At 44.9% G+C, this 22,595-nt stretch overlaps 1 long non-coding RNA gene across 2 annotated transcripts; it reads right to left on the reverse strand.

Annotated features, from left to right (window-relative positions):
- Nucleotides 1–3,386: 3,386 nt before the first annotated feature.
- On the reverse strand, nt 3,387–22,584 carry LOC130258605 (uncharacterized). 2 transcript variants are annotated; one of them, XR_008841524.1, is made up of 4 exons: nt 22,494–22,584; nt 6,148–6,492; nt 5,011–5,987; nt 3,387–3,949 (listed from the first exon to the last, which is right to left on the reverse strand). It is a non-coding gene; the product is annotated as an uncharacterized LOC130258605 (long non-coding RNA). The 2 variants fall into 2 exon arrangements; XR_008841523.1 differs by having other exon boundaries at nt 5,011–6,492.
- Between the last annotated feature and the right edge of the window lie 11 nt (nt 22,585–22,595).

Here is a 22,595-nt window from a genome sequence, read left to right on the forward strand (position 1 = left end):
CCATTTTGTGTCAAGGATCTGTCTGAGCAGAAAGACCTCAAGAAGCACAACTGGAAGGTGAAAAAGGCCAAAAAGCCAGGTCTGTTCTGACTGAAGTGGGGCCCCAACCCAGCTCTACACCAGAGGGGCCCAGCACTGCACTGCCTTCCTCATCTTCCTCTTCTCAGACACAACTTTCTGAAGAGGCTGAGAGGTGCATCCAGCTTCACCCAGCAGTGGTGGTCCGGGTCCCCTCACTCAGGTGCCAGGTCCCAGGCAGTGTCTGTGTGTCTGCCCATCACCAGGAATCAGGCTGCATCTTTTCCAACCACCTGCAGGGGAGTTTGGGAGCCACCCACCCTGCTCATCTGACCTGCTCATGCTCCTGGCAGGACTGGACTTTGAGGTGAGCTGGGTGAGCTGGCCCAGGAGTCCACATTTGTGGTATGAAGGGATAAAGAGAATAGAAATTTATCCTTAATCTGGCTTCCTGACCCATCCCTGGCACACTGAGATTTCCCTTTCAGGTCAGCTTTTCCATGACCATTCCTGGGAGATACACTGCAGGTTCATGCCATGAGCAAGATGAACAGCCTCAGCTGGGAATCCTTGTGGGCTCTGAGGTGTGCTGGATGTTACAGCCATTGTTACTGTCCCTCTCACACAGCAGGGCAGGGAGAGGCACTTTGGGCATCTCCTGCTCCCAGTTTTAGTACTCAGTGCTTCTGGTCAGTTCTGGAAATGTTTTCTCTGGGTGTGATGGATGCAGGCTGGCTCAGGGAGACCCTTCTGGGAGGAAGAGCAAAGGGAGGTACAGGGAAGCAAGAGCCTGTTGTAGGGTCAGTAGGGCTGAGCTGGGTTCTGCTGCTCAAAACCAGTACTCTCCTCTTTCCCACTGTGTTTATGGTTCATCCTTTTCAGGATCAAGCTATTCCAGGCATCCCCTGGCAATGAGCTTTGGCTTCCTCATGGAGAGTTTCCCCAGCAGTCCCAGCCTGGGGACAGGCAGCTGCCTCTGAAGGCTCGGGAGCAGCCGGCCCCGTCTGTGTCCCAGCTTGCCCAGGGGGTGCAGAGCAGTGGCTCCCCAAGGGTCAGTCTGCCTTCCTCCTTGCCTGGCAGCAGAAATCACCCTGTGGCCTTGCCTCAGCTTTTGATTCCCAGGCCAACTTGAATGTAAGGTATGTTATAAAATTCCCCACTTTCAGCATCTCCATATTTTAGACTTGGAAAAATAAATGCAAGACAAAATAATCCAAGTCCTTTCACAGTTCCCATTCTCTGTTGGGTTGAAAGGGAAGCTCTTAGGAGATAGATCAAGTTCATGTCTGTGACTCTTCATTGCAAATATGCATTCCTGGAAATCCAGAGCAGTCTCTATTACCAACACCTGTATGGCAGGACTGGGAAGGATTGGGCAGCTACCAGTTGGGTTTTGAGTCACTTCTTCATGTGAGCAGCAGTGGTGGAAGCAGCAAAAATACCTTCTCTGTTTCCCTAGGTCAGGAATGCCACCCTGGGGCATTTCTTTCTGTCTTGAATAACCCACTTCAGCCAATTCCCAGAAAAGTTACAGGTTCTCTGCAATGCCAACCAGACCAGCATGGAAGGAATTGCTTTGGTTGGGAGCCATCCTGTGAGGCAAGGCCAGCTCAGGACGCTCCTTATCTGAGTTACTGGAGCATTGCCCCATCCACTGAAAACAAATCTGAGCAATTACTAACACCAAAATTTTGTGACCAGAGTTTTTGTCTGATGTTTCAGTTTGGTTTTTGCTTTAAGCATTAAAATGAGCAGTGGAGAAATGAGAGGCAGCAGGATCAATGCTGAGGGCCATTCCCATGTGCTGTAAAGAGAGTGTTGGGTTTGGAATGGGAAATTAAGCTAAAGAGGAAGTGTTTTCTTCCAAAATAAGGGCCTTTCATGGCTTGGCAAGGTGTAGAGCAGCTGTTTTCTGCTTCTTCTCAAGTACCAACCATTGCCCAGTGGGTATCAGCTTGGAGAAGCCTCTGGCCCAGGTAAGTTTCCAGATGTTACTCAGAGGAATGGAGCCATTTCATCAGTGTGCCCAATTGCCCCCAAACCAGAAAGTGAATTTCTGCTCATAACCATGGGAGATATGTGTAGATACGCTATTCAGAGGACTAAGTGAGAGCAGAATAATTTCCAGTGGAAACAGTGTGGTCTAATGGGTGAGCTGCTGCAGTGAAAGGCTCAGGCAGAGCTGGGGTGGTGCTGCAGGGCCCAGGGATGGATGTCTCAAACCTTTCCAAACCAGTGAGGGAAAGAGGAGAGGGAAGGGGCAGGGGAAGGCTGGGGGACACACTGTCCTTGCACATGGAGCAGGGTCTGGGCTCATCCCTCCCCAGCCCAGTGGAGTGGGATGGGAATCCTGCCCTGAACACAAGCGTGAAATCCACGTCCAACAAAAATTTCAGCTAGTGCATAATGCAAGCCCTGGATGGGTTTGTAGCCAGGGCTCTGGCGCTGAGAGCTTTGAATTAAACATGGGGTGACTCAGCTCTCGGCTGTGCCAGCCTGGGAGTGGGGAATGCAGGGACAGGTGCATTATTGATAGTTTCGTTTTGCCCAGGTTTGAATCGGGGAGAAAAGCAGCGTCTGCAGCGCTTAGAGGGGGACACGGTGTGGCCACGCTCAGCATTTGCAACGCCTGCCTGCTCTTCTGCTGCTCCTGCTGCAGGGATTTCAGCATCCAGCCTCCCCCTCCTGCTGCTCTCCACCTGCAGCCCCTCCACCCTGGGTGGGAGCCCCAGGGCAGGGCAGCATCCTCCAGCCCTGGAGCTCCAGGGAGCTTTGGGGGCTGCACAGCCGGCTCCCCCATGTCAGAGAGCAGGGCTTGGAAGGGGTGAGAGCCCCTGAATTTGCCTTTGGCCTTGCTGATGATCCAAAGCCCTCATCTGCTCCAGCCTCTGGTGACTGCATGCAGACCCACGGGCCCTGAGCAGCCTGTTCCAGCAGCCTTGGAACAGCAGGAAGCAGGACCAAGCTGCACTGGAACTGAGTGTGACAACTCATTACTTCACAGGAGGATGTTCTACTTCTATCCCAGATCTTCCTGCTAAAAAAACCCCACCCTGTGTGTCTCCAGGCCCCAGCCCTGGTGAGAACTGCAGGGCTTGGGCTCAGAGCATCCTGCTCTGTCTCAGCTGTTTGGGATATGAAGGGAAAGCCTCATGGAAGGGGTTGGAAAACATGAGCTAGCACTCCTGTCAGGCCTTGCAGGGAGAGGCGTGGTTTGCCTCTTCCCCAGAACCTAATGTGAACCACAAGGATGCAGGGAAAAAAATAACAAAACCTGCTTTGTGAGATTTTAAAGAACAGCACGAACTAAAAAAGCAGCTGCCAAACTGAATTTCCATTATTAAAAATCAGCACTGATAAGAGCCATCTTAGATCAAATAATTTATTTAGTAATTCCATGTAAACACTTCAGATTTACTAGCAAATACAATGCTTGCTGTTCTTTTAAATAGATCATTCAAAAAATAAGAATCTATTATTAATGGCAGGTTGACTAGAGATCTCCATACTACTGTACAATAAGGAATTTGTTTTCTAATGGATTTAACATCTCGATTTTTCTTGTTCTGCATTTGCTTTACACAAAGCCCAAAGGACACAGGTTTGAGCTGCTCCCTGACGATGCCACTGCGGCCCGGGGTGTTTTGGGGAAGGTACGCAGGCAACTCCTCCCATCCTGGCCTTGGTGTGAGCTGATGTGAGGGTGGGGTGGCAGAGCTGGCGTGCACACTGTTCACAAACACACGCCTTTTCGGTCAGAAAACAGACAGTGAACGGTGGAGAACTTCTCTTTGGGATGTATAAAAGCAACGAACTCCATCGTTGGCATTTACTTATCAACACAGCAGTACACATACACGTATCCACAGTCTGGAAAAGCATCCTATGAGCTGGAGAAAGCAGTGGTTCTGAGGCTTGGTACACCAGTGCACTAAAACCAAAAGAATGATACCTTCTTACATAGTCAAATGAAAAATAAATATCTTTATTTTCTGCCTACTTTATTTCAGTTTTCAAATAAATTTTAAATAAATCTGTACAAAGTATACTGTTACAGTATATATTTGTAAGTGAACTGAAATGCCTAAGTGTAACAACACTACAGGAAAGCAGTAAAGATTGGCACATCTCTAATCAAGATTAACTTTTACACTCAAAAAATACCAACGCCTGTGAAAACCCTCAAGATATTTTTGGTATTTTTATGCAAGTTGTGTTGCAAACACATGACAGACCAATTCTCCCTGCCTTGAAAAGAAAATCACTTCTCATGCTTTTCAGAGAACATGAACATCTTTATGATGCTAAAGGGACACCATCAGGTGAAAAGAGAGAGAGAGATTTCAATTTTTAAAAAGCAAATGCTTTGGTCAAAAATGGTCAGGTTTGAGACTTTGCCCATCTCCTGAAGCTCCGGGGTGAAGGTGCTCTGGCCAGGGACCCAAAGCCTCAGGAGAGGAGCTGTTCCCATGCAATCCAAAAAGAATGAACACACAAGCCACAAGGCTGCATTTTGTGGTCTCTTTTTCCCCCCAAAAGCAAGAAACTAAAATTGATCTGACAGTGTCCCTTTGCTCAAAATAAAGACTTCTGTGCTAGAGAGGTAAGGTGCTGAAACAAACTTTTTCACAGGGTCAAAGAGTCAGATACATCTCAAAAATCAAGTTTTCAAATCCAGCTGCAGTTATTAGATTCATGAGCTCTCAGAACCTCCTAATATTTCGTTAAATAATTCCCAACTGGGAATTGGGGATAAATACTGCAGATTAAGAGTGAGAGTTTTCTCTCTTAATCTTTCCAAAGATATATTCACTCCAAGTTTACATGCTGAAAGTTAATCTTACATTAGAATGTAATTGGCTGCAACATAAACCTATAAATAAATCAACTACCATAGATTAAACTCTGTTAAATATTTCTAAGTTAATAAAATATTGACAGTATTATAAAATTACAGTATTTACAATAAGAAAAATCTAGACTAATATATACCTTTAACAGATCTCTTCTCCAATTTGGGATTGCAACGGAATTATGAATATATGAACAATTTATTAGAAAGTTGCATTGCAATTATCAGGTTTCCATTAGAGCTAGAGAGGGTGAGCTATCACTGCCTTTGGAAAAAAACCAAAAAGTGACTTCTGATGGTGGGGTGTAGCTTTTGAGTACCAAACTGGTAACAGGAGTCCTCCGCAAGACGTCTGAAGATAAGGTAGGACCAGCCTCAACTGCTCAGATTAAGGTTGTATTACAGAACTGCCAGCAATCAGAACCACCCAGGCTGCAAAAGGGGAGGAAAGGTAGTTTTCAGCTCAAAGTGCACAGCTGGAAGGGCTCCCTCATTCTGGATTCCAACTAAGGCTGCAGGAGCTTCATTCTGCTCTCAGGAACGGCAAAACCCTCAGCTCGGGGTTCGTGAGGAGGAAACGAGCCACGGTGCTCCTTAAAGGGACATTGTAGGGCTGCAGCTATGCCAAAAACACCCCTGTCAACCATGTACAACAAAACCAGACTGGGCATTTGAGATCCTCTTTGACTTGCTTTTTTAGGAGGCCTTTTTTGGGGAGGGGCTTCGGTTTGGGGTTTTTTTAAAATTTTTTTTGCATTTTGTTCGCTTGGGAGAAAAAAAATTGGCCGGGACTGTGCAGTCAACTCATTTTCTATCCCTCATCAGGTTTTCTGTTTCTGGGGCATTAACAAAAAGTGCAGTGTTTGGGTGGCAAATACTTATGAGGAAAAAGGAGGATTCAACACTCCCAAGTCCGTTTGTCTTGGGATAAACCAAAAGCAATTTGAGTCCTTAAAATTCGCCAGCTGCTTTTGGGGTCTCAGACACCCAGTGATGTCCTTTTAAGGATCAGATCTTTCACTTGCCCTTTTTCCCAGACTCGGAGGAGGAGTTTACAATGACTTTAGGAAGGGCCACGTTCACATTCTCTCCCTCCTCCCCATGTCACATTTGCTTTCTAGGAAAAAAGGGGGAGAAAAGTAAGTTTCAAACTCCTTTCCCACCCTTCCCTCCCCCAGTCCTGCTCACAGTAAACCAGAAATGGCAGTTTTTAGTGTATATTTTGGGATAAATTATTTTCTCAGCCCAAAGGCTGAAGATGCTAGTGAGAGACCTACCCGCAGGCTTCAGAGAGGAGGAGCAATTTAGGGGTTTCTACCAGTACCCATGGTGGGCAGGTGGGAACACCTCTGTCCTTAAAAGCAGGATTTGAAATGGTAAAAGAATAATTTGTAAACTCGGATCTACATTACCAACAGAAGGCTCTAGGTCCTGCAGGCTCCAGTTCCCAGAGATGCAGAGCAGGAAAACTAGAAAGAGAACTCGGTACCTTTCAACCACCTGCTGGGTTGTACTGGGGGGGAGTGGGGAATGAGAGAGACAAAATGCCAACTGACCTTATAAACAAAGGTATGTTTAGGGCTTCTGGTTTCAGGAATAAACCGATATTTACTGGTAAAAGTCTGCCAAAAAACAAAAACAGAAACACAGGATTACTGGTAAATATTGGTTTATATGGAGAATTAAAAAAAAAAAAATTAAAAAAAAAATAAAAAAAAGATGTCAATGTGCTCCTGATCTCCATGTGTTCCCAGGCAGGAGCTGAGAACTGACCCATGGCATCCCTGCAGTGTCTCTGGCACCTGAACACCTCAAACCAGAAGCCTTGTGTTGAGATGAAAATCGTGTTTGTTTCCTTTACTCCCCTTAAACCACGTGTTTCTGGATTCCCCCCTCCCTCCTCCTCAAGGCTGGTCCTACGGGGGTTTGGCTCAGGAGATGGGGAGTCTGCTTCCAAAAGCACTTGGAAGTGAATTTGTACATAATATGGTATCTCAGCACAAGGCTGCTGGGGCCTGAGCCTCGGCTGCTCCCTGAGATACCATAAAATATACAAGACTGAGTGTATATTTTAAATAAAGCATTTTCTTGTAAGTGGCATAAACCCATTCATTTTATTTACATGCTTATTTATTTCCAAAAATAGAGTTGGTCCACATTGGACAAGAGAAATCAAGAAGCCATACAGTAGAAGAGTTAAAAGTCCAACATTTAACCAAAGTACAATGAAATTCCAGAAGTCTGTGGCTGACTTGAACCACAGAAACATACACATGAGCCACACAGACATTTGTACATAGAGCATTATATTACCAATAATATTTGCAAACATGAGGTCAAGATGGCTAAAAACCCAGCAGGACTGACCCGGGCGTCCTGGCTGAACAGAAGTGGGTGCTGAGGGGCCATCACTGCTGTGAGGAAACACAACTCTCAGGGAGATTTTGCTTCACTTTTGGTTTTTTTTTTTAATTTTTTTTTTTTCTTTAACTGAGAAAGTCCTAATTTTTCTGCCCTGGGGATCCAAATTGAGGACATGGTGAAAGCCAGCCCCTAAACGCCGGGGTGCCGGGGGCTCAGACCTGCGGGACAGCGCGGATGCCACATGGCACCAGAACCCCCCCGGAGGGCAAACCCTGCCCTCTGCTACTTGGCCTTAAAGATCACCTGGAAAAGAAAAAGTCGGGATTTATACCCTTGTGGTGTGCTGAAAAAAGTCTGGATGGGGTTTGCCTTGAAAACAAGGATTTTTCTCCCTCGCCACCAGCAATTTTTTGGCATTAGTTGTTTCAGTCCTGTCTACCTTCCTGAAAGGTCATAAATATCCTAGAGGATGTTGCACTGACACATGAGGGAATAACCATTTTACTTTAAAAACAAACAAACAAAAAAGCCCCAAAAACTTGGAGGATGGACAGCAGAAGGGAAAAAAAAAAACAACCAACAAATGGAAATGATGCCTTATCTCTGTGTGAGGGCCCAGCTTGTCTGGGTATTTCCATGGACCTCACCATGATAATATCTCAGTGTCTCCAAAGGATGGAAAAACAGACTTCAGTCTGTATGTTCTGCTGCAGAAAATAACAGCAAATAAAAGAGGGAAGACAATTGTAGCACTTTTGGTACTTCCACAAACCACCCACTACACGGGGCAGAACCACACGAAAGGGTATAAATTAATTTTCCTTTTTCAAGTCATCTTTGACACTCACGCTATTAAGCCTAGTCCAATGTGAATGCTAGTACAGAGCTAATGTACAGAATACCAGCAATAATTATTGGTACCTAAGAGGATTGAAAGGTGAGTATACTCAGTACATTTATTAAAAACACTATTACCAGAAGGCCAGAGCTCTGACAGCAGTTACACCAAGCAGCCGTGCAGGTCTCTACGAGGACGGAGCCTTTAGCACAAGTCGCTATGATCATCTGAGCCTGTGACAGACAACTCGATCTCCTAATTTATTTCCTAGAACATTTCTAATCACAGATGTGAAATACATTTTAAAACAGAGATGGACCTGATCCTGTGCAGTTGGGTACATACAACACACCCCAGTAAAACTCAAAGCCCAAATTCCTAAAGAGAGAGCACAAGAAATTGTTGTCTTACATCAAATAACTATCATGCAAGCATACCACGACAGTTTTATATTGAGTACTTCAAGGTCAGCTGGTATAATTTAACTAGAAGTGAGCAATCTAGTGGATTTCTAGGGGTAGGGACAAAGGTTGTGTCAGTGACAACCACCTGATTACCAGGGAGAGCAGCACAGGGACACTGTGGGGTCTAACAAGCTGTGGTACAGACAAGCACCTGCTCAGCAGCCTCACAGACCTGCACCTACACCTGGAATGTGCAGGATTCCTGTGGCAGGCTACACAACTTCATTAGCTCTGGCTACCAGAATCTGAGTTCTTCCTGAATGAACAATTCACCTACAGACTGGGATACTGGCAGAGCATTAAAATTTTTTGTTTTGTTTTTTTCCCCTGTTGCCTCCTATGTCCCAGGGTCAACCCCATGCTCACAGCACCTTATGCTCTTCTCAGTTTTCCATCCACAGCCAGGCTGGGGTGACTTCTCCAGTCTAACCCAACCACTCTGCTCCTTGTCTTTAAACTCTGACTGAAAGCCTCATGGTGCCTGCAGTTATCCTGCTTGTATTGCAAACTCCAGTGACTTACCAAAGCACTCAGTCTTTGCTACCATGATCTACTGGAGACAGGGAAGGTGAGAGAAGCCAGGGCATTTGCCATGACTCCTAGACTTTTAAGAAGCCTAAAATTAAGCAGAGCAGCAAAAGGTTGCCTGGCTGACACCAGTGACCTGTGGGTTCTCCTGGGTCTCCTGGGAAGAGAGGTAACACAGGTCTGCATGTGCGCACACCAACAATCCTCCCTCAAGGACAGACCTAGGTAAGAGCTGCAAGATGCTGCCCAGACCTGTTTCCCTTTCTGCCCATTATGAAAATCAAGACCTTTGAGTTTCTTCCTTGTAAAAAGAAAAGGAAACAGAACATACCCACAATATCAGCTGCTGAGGCACACTCTGGGATCTGGCAGACCTGCAAGTCCAGCTCAAGGCAGGAATTTGAACTGGGGGGTGTTGCTTTACAGGAGAAATCTAGATGCCATATTACCTAGTATTCCAGGCTTGCTTCTCCCCTCAGACCAGACTTTGCAACCTGGACTTAGTGGCGTCCACCACAAAAGTTTCATGAAAATCAACCCTTCTCCAGTCAGCAACTTTGGGTTTAGTGAAACCATTGAATGGAACTCATTTGCTCAAAGGCTGAAGATGCAGACTTGGAAGCCTTTAATCACCTTCTCTAATTGACTTTAGTCTACCTTTTGCTTCCTAAGCAACAAATATCAACTGCAACCAAAGAGGGACTCTGTGGTATTTCTCTTCTCATTACAAGCCCATTTTTTATCATGCTATTTGTCAACGTGTTCAGACATTCTGGTAGGTGCCCCAGCAAACCAGACTGATCATAGAATCAAAGAATGGATGGAGTTGGAAGGGATCACCTGGTCCAACCTCCTTTCTCTGCAGAAAATGTGCTGCTTTCCACCTCTCACACACTGAAGAGCCACAGCACTTCAGCTTCTCCTTCTCAAACTGGAGTTCAGGGTTGCTGATCTGCAATTCCCAGTGCCCCGATTAATACTTTAATTAAAAAAAAAAAGAATAACCTGACATCAGGACGTAATCTAGTCATGGAGAATACTAAGCTGTTTTTTGACAGCCCTGTTTTTGTTAATACCTTTAAGAGTTACAGTCCCAAGCTTTTTCAAAACCCCTAGATACACCTTTTCCTCCACTTGAATTTCCTGCTTTGCTCCAGCAAAAGTTTCAGAGGAAGGCTCCTTATCTCACCCAAAAGGCTGAGGTGATGGACAGCATCTCAAACATGCCTTGTGCTCCAGAATGACATGGGGGAGTGGCTCCAGTGGCATGAAATAGTGCAGGAAATGAATTCTGTCCTCAGTCCTGCACAACCAGATTTTTTCCCCAGCCCTGTCTCTGATGTCCCTCAGACAGCATTGGCTTCCCAAAGCCCCCAGCTCTGCAGAGCCCCTCCTAAACTGCTTTATTTTCAGATCATGGTTACCTGCCCTACCACATGGTTCTTCCAGTCTGCTCCTCAAGAGCTGGGCTGTCCTTTGGTGGAATCTTCCTGAAATCCAGAAATCCCTTCCTTTATAACTACTTTTAACAACAGTTTTAGGGTTGCTCACTCTTTCATGACAGAGTTCTGCCTCACCTGGATGCCAGTAACCTTCCCAGGTATATATGGTAAGTCTAGAAACTTCATTTTTCTGATCTTCTCCCTGCAATATTTTGGAACACAAGACTCACTTTTAGTCCAGCACCTTTTACCCCTGAGAATGCTGAACCTGCAGTTCAGTGACCCCAGGTGGTCACTGCTACTTAACAGCTCAACAATAATTTTATCTTGAATCAGTTCTTATGTTTTAGTTCTAAACAAAGGCTAACTCTAGACCAAGCTGTTACAAGAAATTATCCTTTAAGTAAATCAAGATGTTTGCTCACCAAAATGTTAGCCAGTTCCTTGCCAAACAATCTGGCCAGATAGCACAAGTCATAATGGAACTTACTTTTTCTAACAGGTTTATGAAGATGCATGAGCCTATTTTCTTCCCAAGGCTCATGAAATCCTCAACTTTCCTTTTGTTTGGAATTGAAAACTTCCTAATACCTCCATGTCATTAAAATTCAGAAATTATATCCGACATAAATGTGGCTGTTTGGTCGCCAGTGGTTCAATTTCCTCAGATTTTACAGCAACCTTTTAGATGTAGTGTTCCTCCTTTATGACCTAACACACCTGCTCCAATGGCAGGTAATGCAGGATCTTATTGACTTCCATCACCCCCACCATGTTTCAACCAGACCAGTGTGCTGAGGTCTTTTTTCACCACTGAGCAGTCTACAACAACTATTTTTGTCTCCTGTTTCCACCCTGTTGTGCAGATGTGCCCATTCCTTACTCCAGCCCAGTCCCTCCTGTGCACACAGCTCTGCTGCCAAGCTCCACGTACGCCCCAGTCCCGACAGCCTCAGCCTCCCACCAGTCTGTCCTCCCCAAACCCTGCCCACTTCCCTGCCACCAGTCTGGGGACCCCTGGGCTGAAGTGGAATTGCTGTGAAGTCACAGCTCCTCATGTCACTTCCCTGTCACAGCCTTTTCCCAGGCACACACACTGACTTTAGGAAGAGCTACTGCCATGTCCTAAATTCTGTCTCCTCCCTGGACACCTAGTTTAGCTTCCCAGGTATCTCAGCTTCAAGAATGACAGCCTCAGGCTTGCCCCAAGCACTCTGATACCTTTCAAGGTCTATCTGTCCAATCAATGGGGAAATAGTTTGATGGATCTCCTAATCACTGGGAGCTTGTATTTCCCATCACTGAATCCTCTGCCATTCAAACCTCCCACAGCTGCTTTTCCAGCTTCTGGAGGCATCTCCAGAACACAAATCAACTCCTCAACCAAGGCTTTGGTTATAAATCACCCTTTTAATCCCATCCAGTTTCAACTCTCCACAAATACAAGGCAGGGCAGCCAGTGCTGTGGTGGGAATGAACTCAGACCACCTGCAGAGGATTTGATGCCATCTCTCCTCCAGCAGCTCAGCAGTTCTGGCCTCAGGATGCTTTCTAGAGCCTGGAATGCCCCCACTTGTTGCTCCATATAGTATTTTATCAGCAGGTAATCACTCATAAAGTGTGTCCTCTCTGCACTCTTGTGTGCAGTTCTTTGTGCAATTAAGCCAATGTACTTTGATTCCCATAATTAAGCTAGGAATTTTACTTTATGACCATATAAAGTCCATCTTTAAACTAAAAATAGACTGACCGTTAACAGATTCTTTTTTAAAAATTACTTTAAACAGCCAATTAGAGACTTGCATTAGACAAGATAAGTTACATATGGCCTTGCAGAAGCCTGCAAGGACTCATTTTCCAGGACTTTTATTGACAGGTGAAGCTCAGAAGCCAACTTTTTTTTTTTTTCAAGATAGAATGAACTTCTGATCACAGCAGATCTATCCACAAACCAGACTGTTCACATGCATGAAAGCAGAGATGGCTTTAACATGAATTTTCAGTGCTTAGCTCAGAGTTATTAATGACAGAAAATAATTCAAAGCCTTTAGTCCCTACTTTGCTCAGACCTGCCTGGTTGCCCTTCAGCAGCCCCTGGCAACGGTGAACGTACTATCATTTATTATTTAAATAAAACAATCCTTTTAATAAAAAGAAATTCTGACCCCATTTAAACTCTGTACCTGACAAGACACTGGCTTCTTCTTCCTTTCACCTCTGGTGCTGCTCACACAACAATTTTTTTTAAGCTGACCTGCCCACACAGCTCCTGATAAGCCAATGCTACATTGCCAGCTCTCCTCAGCATCACTCGAGTGGGAGGTTTAAATACCAGATTTCACAAAACCCTTCCTCCATGATTCCTAGCCCTGGCATTTCTTGAAGTATTGACAGATCGGCAAGCCTTCTCAGCTTGCCCAAAAGTGAGCCAGCTGGACCTGCTTCTGCTGGACTGATGCAGAGAGAAGAGCTAGTCCCTGAAATCCCAGCGCTCACCTCTCGAGCCCTAGGTGAGTTCTGAGGAGCCTGGACCGGCTGGCACCGCTGTGCCGATGCAGACTCACTCCCCAGGAGCTGCTGGGCTGAGCTCCCCTGCCCATGTGAGATGCCTGGGCAAAAGGTGAGCCCAGGCAAGTTCCAAACCTCAGGAGACTGCAGGCAATAAAGCCAGCAGCCTACATTGTGCTCACTGTTGTGCAACCAGGATGGAGGACAGAGAAATAAAATGCACTCCCTAGGGAGACACTAGAGCAAGAGCAAGCTGGGGGACAGAGACACCCAAACCAAGGTGGCTGCCTTTCAATTGACAGTGCTGCTCCCAGAATCCCAACAGACAGGTCCTGCCTGATGCACAACCACTGTCCTGCCCTCTGACAGCTGCCTTTCTATCCAGAGTGAGAACAAAACCCCCCAAACCTCTAATGTCCCAACCTCGATGGGTGCACAGCAATTTGAGCCTGAGTCATACCAGTAACAGAAAAAATAACCACTGATCATTTACCGACTCTCAACTCCCAGCAACAGAAACCATCCAGGTCTGTGTGATATGGACACAGCCTCCTCCAGCCTCAACACTGGCCACATCAGCACAAACCACGCTGGGGGGGTCAGCCCTGCAGCAGAGCCCCCACAGCCACCTCAAAACACCCCAGTGCTGGCCCAACCCAGTGCATCGATACAGAGCAGGTGGTGATGATGTCTGAGAGCCCAGGCTCAGCTTCCAGACCTTCCTGCAAACATGACAGTGACAGCTCCCAGCCCAAACCACTGACATGTATCAGTAAGACACGATCTCCTGCACCAAGGCTGCACTCACGGGGCTGCTGCACAGTGACTGCACCGTGTTCAGTAACAGCCAAACCCACTGGGGTCAGCACGGTCACAGGGCTTCAGATGCAGCTTGCAAGGCACTTTCACAAGCAATTCTCCATTGAAATCTACATCAGGACTGGGATGACATTTCAACACAAGGAGGCTTTTCCCAAAAAGCTGTCTAAATCTCTCCAAGTCATGTACTTGGTGTCCCAGCGGCACGCACTGGATCAGCTCCCACAACAGCCACCTCCCTCCAAAGTCTTCCCAGCCATGAGGGGCACATCCCTCCTTGCTTCAGATGTAAATCCACACCTCTCACCTCTCCAATCTCAAACAGAAAGAATGAAGCTGGTTTTTCTTGCTTCCTGCATATTTCAAGATAGAGTTTCAAGAAAAAAATGCTTCAATGCCACAGCCAGGGAGACTCAGCAGAAACTCCCACTGCCAGTGTTGCAGCCAATCCTCTTTGCACTTCAGTCTGCTACGTGGCCCAAGACTCAGAAAGGGCTAAGGCGTGTATTTTTGCAAAGCTGATGTCAGGATGGACAGCAATCCAACTGATCACCAACAAAGCAGAGGAATTGTCTGAGTTAAGACTGAGTTCCTGCTGGGGAGATCCAGCAGATTCCTGTTCAAACCAAACACCCACCCAGCTGGTGGCTGATCCAGAAAGGAGCAGAGGTTCACCACATGCCATGAGCTCAATACTAAAGAGAAGGTGTGGAAATGGCCAGGGTCACCAAATTCAGCAGCAAAGTTATCCCTGCTCAGGACCTGACAGTTCTGTTACCTGTGTTTTGGATATTTTACTCTCCTGCCAGCTCTAGCTTGGCCTGATAAACCTAATGCCCACTGGTTGCTAAAACTTGTCTTAGTTAAACCCAAATTGTATCAGGTCTTGTTCTCTTAGGCTGCTCTAAGGTACATTGAACGGGGACATCAGAACTTCCCTACCAAACCCCATGCCCAACTCGAGCTGCAGGGATAGTGCCATTGTCCAGGTGATGTCTGGTCACAGCACCCACATGCAGACAAAATCTACAGCCAGTCTGGCAGGCTCCATCCTGGCTGGCCATGGTGCCTTCCAGAGCAAAAAGCTCAGGACCAGATCCCCTGTCTAGGTGAAGGAGTGCCAGCAGTATCGATCTGCAGAAGGACAGTGAAGCATTGTTCAGGGATATCCAGCCATTCACTCTGTCTTGTTTTAATCAGTCAACATTCAAAAGACAGATAGTGGAGCCAAAAGTCCTCTATCTTTATCTTTTTTCACTTAATCTCCAGCTGACATTTTTTTTCGTGAAAACACGCCTCGTTTCTTGCTGTATGACTTCAACTCTCCCTCTCCTGTGATATTTTGCCTCAAACAGGCTACACAACCGGTTACTACTTTTATAGAGGTGGGAGTGACATGCTTTGACTCTTCCAAAACACAAAATGCTCATCTGGCTTAAGCCACCAAACTGCAACGATGGGGAACCAGCAGAGCTACTCCAGCTGGGGAGCTCAGTGCCCACTGCTCCACAATCCCTTGGGACCAGCTGCCTGGCACCCCTCAGCTGCTTGGGGAAAAGGGCCACTGTCACCAAGCTCTCATGGGCTTCTCTGAGTGCCATACCTCTGCTGATGCTGAAGCACTTGCATGGCAGCCCAAGGTGTCCCTTGGCTATCCATCTCTGCCACATTCCATCTTCCATCTTGCTCCAAAAATCTTTTCCAACCCTCCAGACAGACAACACCTTTGCTGTGACTGCTGGGAGCTCCTCCCCCGGACAAACTCTTTTCACCCAGCCTGAGTCTGCCGGCTCAGGAAATGCCTTTGTTAGTGACAACACCACGCCTGCCCAAACACCAACCCGCTCATCCTTTCCCTTCCAATGTACTCCTCCAACAGCAACTTCTATGCCAGCCAAACTGCACTAAAATATCCAGAATGCCATTAGAAAAGTAACACTGTGAAACCCCTGCAAACTGATGACTTGGCCTTTACTTCCCCCTGCTAACCTGCAGCTGTTCTGCACTACCAACAAGCAACACACAGCCCAGTAAAGCCTCGTGGCCTACTTGTCATTCACAAGAAGTGGGATGGCTGCAGACCCTGATGTGAGCTGCCTTTCTCCCAGACTGCAGTGCCCTCAGGAACTGAAACACTTTGGGAAGATAACAAGCAAAGAAGGAGAGACAGGCTAAGAGAAAGTCCCAGAGCAGGCCCAGGACCATCTGGCACGAACAGGAATGGGAAGGCAGCCTCTGCTGGGAGCAGGCAGAGGCTCCAGCTGCCGAGCTTCCGGAGAGCTGCCACGCGAGAGGAGCATCCTTCCTGTGCCATCACCCTCAGCCTTCCCAACACCACACACACCACTTCAGAGAAGGAAATATTTAAAAAAAAAAAAAAAAAAAGATGAACTTCAGGCCCAAAGACAAGGCTCTGGGGAATACGAGCTTTTTAAAAAGGGTATAGTTTTGGAAGTCCATTTAAATTAACCTTAACTAGCTCTAAACTCTATATACGTATCTCCTTGCCACGCTCACAACCCACACATATTTTGTGGTGCCAGTGAGCTAAATCATGTGCAAGTGAGCAGAGTAAAAGGAGCCACAAAAAAAAAAAAGGCTCTGGGCAGAAACTCTGTTTCATTGTTTCAACCGGCAAAGGAGATGGCAACAGCAGAAGGAATCAGGAATAAAAATGGAACTCGCTTGTTTACCTTGTCGGTTTTGTCAAAACATTGTGACAACTCTTTGCGTGCAGCCCGTTTCTCCGTTCTGCCACCAAAAATTCAGAGCCCTTCACCTTTCCTCATGCATTACAGGAGAAAGCCAAGAAGAGTAAAACGTTTAGGGAGAGAAATGAGTGTGCGAAAGATATAAAAAAGCCCAGCATAAGAATTTCAAACTACTGGGCTCCTCTTCCAGATAGTCCAAACACCACTGGGAACAGTGACCCTCCAGCTGCACAAGCTGAGTTAACAAGGAGCAGGCAGCCAACGAAGGAGGAGAGTAAGACAATAAAGGGAGAGTTTGGGTAAGCCTGACAAAAACCAAAAGGAAAAAAAAAAAAAAAGAAGAAAAAAAAAAAAAAAAAAAAAAACCCAGAAAAAAAAAAAAGCTGCAAACTGGGTTCCTAAAAAAGAAAAATTCTTGACAGTGTCTTTTTAAAAGAGAAACTCACAGTGCTTCAGGCAGAGCCCTACCTCTCCAAAAGCCACCCAATCCAGTAGGAGCAGCAGGTTTTTGAAGGAGCAAATTGCACAGCTGTGGAAGAATTTCCCTTTACTGCTTTCTTTCCAATTCACCTAAGAGAGACTCGCTGTCTACCTGGAGGACTAGCAAAACTGAGGAAATTGGTTGGTTCTAGTTATACTTTAGAGGTTTTCATGCTTGACGAGAGCCCCTAAAATGTAAACCTGTTTTAGCATTCTTGTACATTAATGTCATCGTTCTCCCTGCTGACTCCCACAACTTCTGCCACAGACAAGTCAATCAGATTTGGTATATGCCCCGGGACAGGGAAGGGGAGGGCTGGGTTTAAAGCAAACAAGCAACCAAAAAATAATTATGTCAGTGCTCTGCAAGGTGTTGGATCCAAGCTCGGTGGATCTGCTGAAGTCTTCGATCCAAAACACTTGGCAATTTTACTTTAAAAAATGAAACAAAAAAACCTTTGACCTGTTGAACTTAGAGAAAAGCAAGTGGCAGACCTTGGAGGAAGGGAGACAGCATGTGAGGGTGCAAAAACATCATGTGCTGTAGTTCACCACTTTAGAAGAAATCAGAGTTTTGCTTTGGTTGGTTTTGCTTTTTCTGAAGTGCCAGGGGAAAGGCGCTTCCCAAAGGGCGATTTTAGAGTTTATGGGCGCCAAGGTGGAAGCGTGAAGTGAAGACATGCCAAAAACGTCAGGTTTGCATAAACCCTTCTGGAAAAAGTGCACCGTGGTTTTAGGAAAAATGCATAATTACCAAATCTCCACTGACCAGGGGCCACTTGCACACGCAAAGTTGCATCAATTGGCAGCATCAATGCTGACATTTTTGCCTTCTCCTTCCACCCCCCTCCCCAATTTTTTTTCCCTTGGGAGACATAACAGCGCCACTGCATTAGAACGTACAAGAAATGAAAACAGTGAGTACGACTGATATAGATCCATTGACTTTTTATTACAAATGTACTTGATCACTTGGCTTCAAAAAAGTTTAAATCAACCCCTATTTTCTGTACGCCAGTACAAAGTAAAATCTATTTTACAAATTAAATACCTAAAAATTTGACAAAAATATTAAAGTTTGATGGAAAAAACAGTTATAAAAATCTTAAATCCCCTTTTAAGAAGATAAGAGATAACATTCCCTCCCAACCCCCACAGTCCTGTTATACAATATTAATAGTCATTTTTTTGAATAGGTAGGTATGTTATATCTTGCTGTTAGCATACAAGTCACTCTAATAGCTTTATCTGTATATACTCCAGTTAGTGCATGAATGTCATCTGATTGAATATAATCATCTATCTTTAACTGATCCCTAATTTACATTTCATAGCTTGCATAGTTTGAAGGGACAAAGGTTACACTACAGCTAATCATAAAAAAAGGTGGTTACAGTGCTATTTTTAAAGGCAACAAAGTAATTGCTCCCAAATAAAAATCCAAAAACCAAACCCAAAACAAAACAAAACAAAAAGAGAAGTTACCGGTCGGCTCTGAGCAGGGGTTAAATCCCCGGCAGCAGCTCTGCCTGGCTCACGGGGTCTGCCCGCTGCCCCCGGGGCAGCCCCTCCGCGCTTCCCCCGCTCCCGGGACAGCTCGGGAGCCGCTCTCCCGGCAGCGCTGCGCCCAGCGCATTTCAACCCCTGCGAGGGATACGCACAAAGTGACACTGTCAAGTATTTATTTCCTTTTTTTTTTTTTTTTTTTTTTTTTTTTTTAAATTTTTCCAATTGAATTAAAAAAAAAAGAAAAAAAAACCAAAATCAAAAAACCGAAAAGCCCTCCGCTTACGGGCGCGCCTGGCTGGGAGCTCGGAGCGCTCCCGGCACCCGCGGCCGGGCTCTGCCCGCCCGCCGATCCCGCCCGGCCCAACCCGGCGGCTCCCGGGACCGGGGCTCGGGGGGAACCCCGGAGGGTCCGGCCAAACCCCCGGCTCCCGGGAAGCTGCTGGCTGCTCCCGCCGCAGCATCGTCAGCGGGACCGCAAAGAAGAAGCAGAAGAAGAAGATGAAGAAGAAGAAGAGTCAGGAATCAACAGCGGCTCGTGCTGTTTCTTTTTTTATTATTATTTATTTAAATTCTCAAAGACAGAGCAATTTCACTTTTTTTTCTTTTTAACAAAAAAATATAGAATTTGAATTTGGAGGACATTTCCCCGTTAGCATAAAACCACTTAAAAGGTGGTTGTATTTCAATGGTAAATTACTTGACAGTGTCCCTTTAACTTAAAAATAAAATAATGTCAGTATTGCAATGAATTTCAAGTTTTCTTGCACGTAGTCGTTATAAAGTAGCTTTTATCATGCTCTTGGACCTATTCTACAAGACATTTAAAAGCATATCATCAAGGAAAATATAAGGCATACTTCTCAGGAATTAGGTATCTTGGCACATTTGAGCATACTGTCTTTTTTTAAAACAACACATATGGTCAAATATACCTTTCTTCTTCTAACATTAAACAGGGTTTTCTGTACTTTGTTTTAAATACTGAGATATTAGAGCCTTGGTAAAGTACCGAGCACCTCCGGGAAAACAAAAATTAAAACAAAAAAAGCAAAACAAAAAATCAAATGAAATCTAACACAACCAGGAGCAAAAATCCCACGAATCTTTACAGTCATTTTAGTCTTTCGTTTCGTTATCAGCATTCATCAAGTCCTTGAACATACAGAACGTGCGTTAAAAGAAGAAACAAAACAAAACAAAACAAAAAACCAAGGGAACACGCAGAAGAAACCCAAAACGAGACAAAAACTGACCACAAGTTCTCGGCCACTGTTCACAGAACTGCCCGCGGGCTGTTCCAGGCTGTACTGGTCTGACTGGAACCGCGCGGCCCGTGCGCTCCTGCAGGCAGCCGGATCCTGGGCAGGATCCGGGCGGCGCGGGCGAGGAAGACCACGGGAGGAGCCTGCCTCGTTAGCGATGCTCCCAGGAGCCGGGAGGGACGGAAGGACACTCTGCCGTGCTCTCCTCGCCTCCCGCTACTTATTGCTGGGAACGCACCGCGGCGGCGTGGAAATACGGGCGCCGGAGCGCGTCCGTCGGCAGCGCGACAACTTTGGGGAGGGCAGCGAACAGCAGGACCGAGACAATCAATCAAGTAGCAAAACCAAAGCAATTAAATTCCTAACTACGTCTAGCAGCATGGAGAGTGCAGTCCCGACACATCACAGTTGAAGTACAATAATCGCTGGAACTGCCCATCCAGAGCCTCCGATTCAGAAGCAGGTTATCAGACACATGTTTACATGCAATTGAGAACCATTTCAAATGTCACATTACGCACTCTGAAAAGCTTATTTCACTACTGGGAAATAGGAAAAGTGCACATTAAAGCAATTTTAAACATTTCCAGTGATTGTTTAAAAAGAAACAGAAACACCTCGCTACCAGCGGCTCGTGTTTAACTTTCTGTGAACACTAACAGCAAACTTCTTTCAAGGGCAATAATGCATGGTACAATGGAAACAGCTTGTTTTGACACTTACAGTACAACTCAAAAAAAAAAAAAGAAAACAAAAAAACAAAAACAAAAACAAAAAAAAAAAAAAAAAAAAAAAAAAAAAGACCAAGAAGAAAAAGGGGATTATAATTTCAACTGGGAATAAAACGACAGCAGGAAATCAAATTCTTTAAAACAAGCTTTTTTTTTGTTTTCTCCCCACCCTTCCGAAACTCCATCCTTGCCCCTCAGTAAAGAAGCGCTGGCAGCTCCTGCTTGCACAGGAGCAGCTCAGGTCTACCTGAACCCTAACTCAGCCAAGACCATTCAGCAAAATGATTGCATTCCCAAAAAACTTCCGAGTGGAACAAGATTCTAGTTTCTCTGAAACGCTCTCTACTGAATTCCAGCCAAGAAAAGAAAAGAAAAAAACAAAAAATAAAGTTTTGTTTTCACTGTTTAAGGCATCTTTTTTTTTATAACATTTTCTCTTCACTCGCAATGATGATAGTCATGCAGCAGTTTAATGATAAAAATATATTAATATTTTACTATACAGCAGCAAGAAGTTAGTCAATTAAAAGCACACCAACTTTTTTTTTTTTATGAAAAAAACATAACCGAAAAACAACAAAGACAATCTGTAAAAGTATATTATTATTCTTATTATTATTACAAACAATTTCAATTTGGAGAACACACCTGGACAGATTAGTGTTCTGAAAAATCTGTGTTTCCCTAGCCTAGGCTTCGAGCAGAGCCCGCGCCCGGCGGGAGCTGGGACGGGGAGGGCAGGGCACGGCCAGGTATGTAGCCAGTAATAACTAGCACCACAGCTACATGGAAATCCATTATGGACACACACACCGGCTTGGCTTTCACTGTCCAACCAAACTGCGACCCCCATGGCTCAGTGGGATCACGCTGCACTGGCTCCTAACAGGCCTAGGGAAGTTAAGGGGGATCAAAGCATGGGTCCGGACCTCGCACGAGTTCAGGAGATAGTGCTAGTGCCAGTGGCCACACGGAAAGACTCGCTACCTGCTGCCAAAAACAGGTGGACTGGAAACCGCTGCACGTCAGGTTAAGTACTTTAAGTACACAGAATAAAAAAAATATATTATGAACAATACAAGTACATCTCATATACACAATAATGACAATACGCCTACTCAGTTGTAAACCAAACAGGTGCAGAAAAAAAATATTATGGGAGGAAATTCTTTAATTTTCATTTTTCTCTCTCTCTCTCTTTTTTTTTTTCTTTTCCTCTTTTCTTTTTTTTTTTTTTTTTTTTTACTATTTGAATAACTTTGGTTCAAACGTAAAAATCACAAGTTAGCAAATTTCATTTAAATGCCTTTTTTAATAATTTTTCTTCATGTTCACAGAAGTTTCACTGACCATTTTTATATGTTTAAGGTCCAGATGCAATGCATATTGTATAAAAGAGAGCACTTATTGTTTACCTTGCATGAATTAAACCTACGTACCTTTTAACTCTACAAACTTCTGCATAACATTTAGACAAAGCTCAGACACACAGCATGCCTAGCCCTCATATATATATACACATCTCTAATCACAGGTATATAGGGTGTCAAATATACTATAGTAACCTCCATGTAAGGTTCGAAATTTGGTAACAAAATGAGAAGAAAAAACTAAAAATATTATTTTACGTGTTCTAAAATATCTCTTTTTTTTTGTGCTAAAGTCAAATGTTAGCTCAACATGAAAAGGACTTTTTTATATAATTCAGCAATATTATAATCTTGACCATTTTTGCAAACACTTTTAATAATAATAGCTTAAACGTGTACAAAAGTTCTCGGTTAATTAGGGAAATAAACACTCAGTTCTTTATATTTTTAATCAAGTAGGAAACACAGTTCATATATAATGTTATTACTTTTTTTTGACTCTTTTTTTTTTTTGTGTGTTTTGTTTTTTTTTTTTTTGGTTTTTTTTTTTTTTTTTTCTCTCTGTTTTGTTTTGTTTTTGTTTTAGCAGCTGCTTACTGTTTGATACGGTGGGTAAAGTGGAGGAACATCCAGCGATGGGTGGCGGGTCTGAGGCGCTGCTGCTGCCGGGCGGCGGGGGGGGCGCCGGGCGGGCGGCGC

The sequence above is a fragment of the Oenanthe melanoleuca genome, chromosome 13 (genome assembly GCF_029582105.1).
Source record: "Oenanthe melanoleuca isolate GR-GAL-2019-014 chromosome 13, OMel1.0, whole genome shotgun sequence".
Taxonomy (NCBI): Eukaryota; Metazoa; Chordata; class Aves; order Passeriformes; family Muscicapidae; genus Oenanthe; species Oenanthe melanoleuca.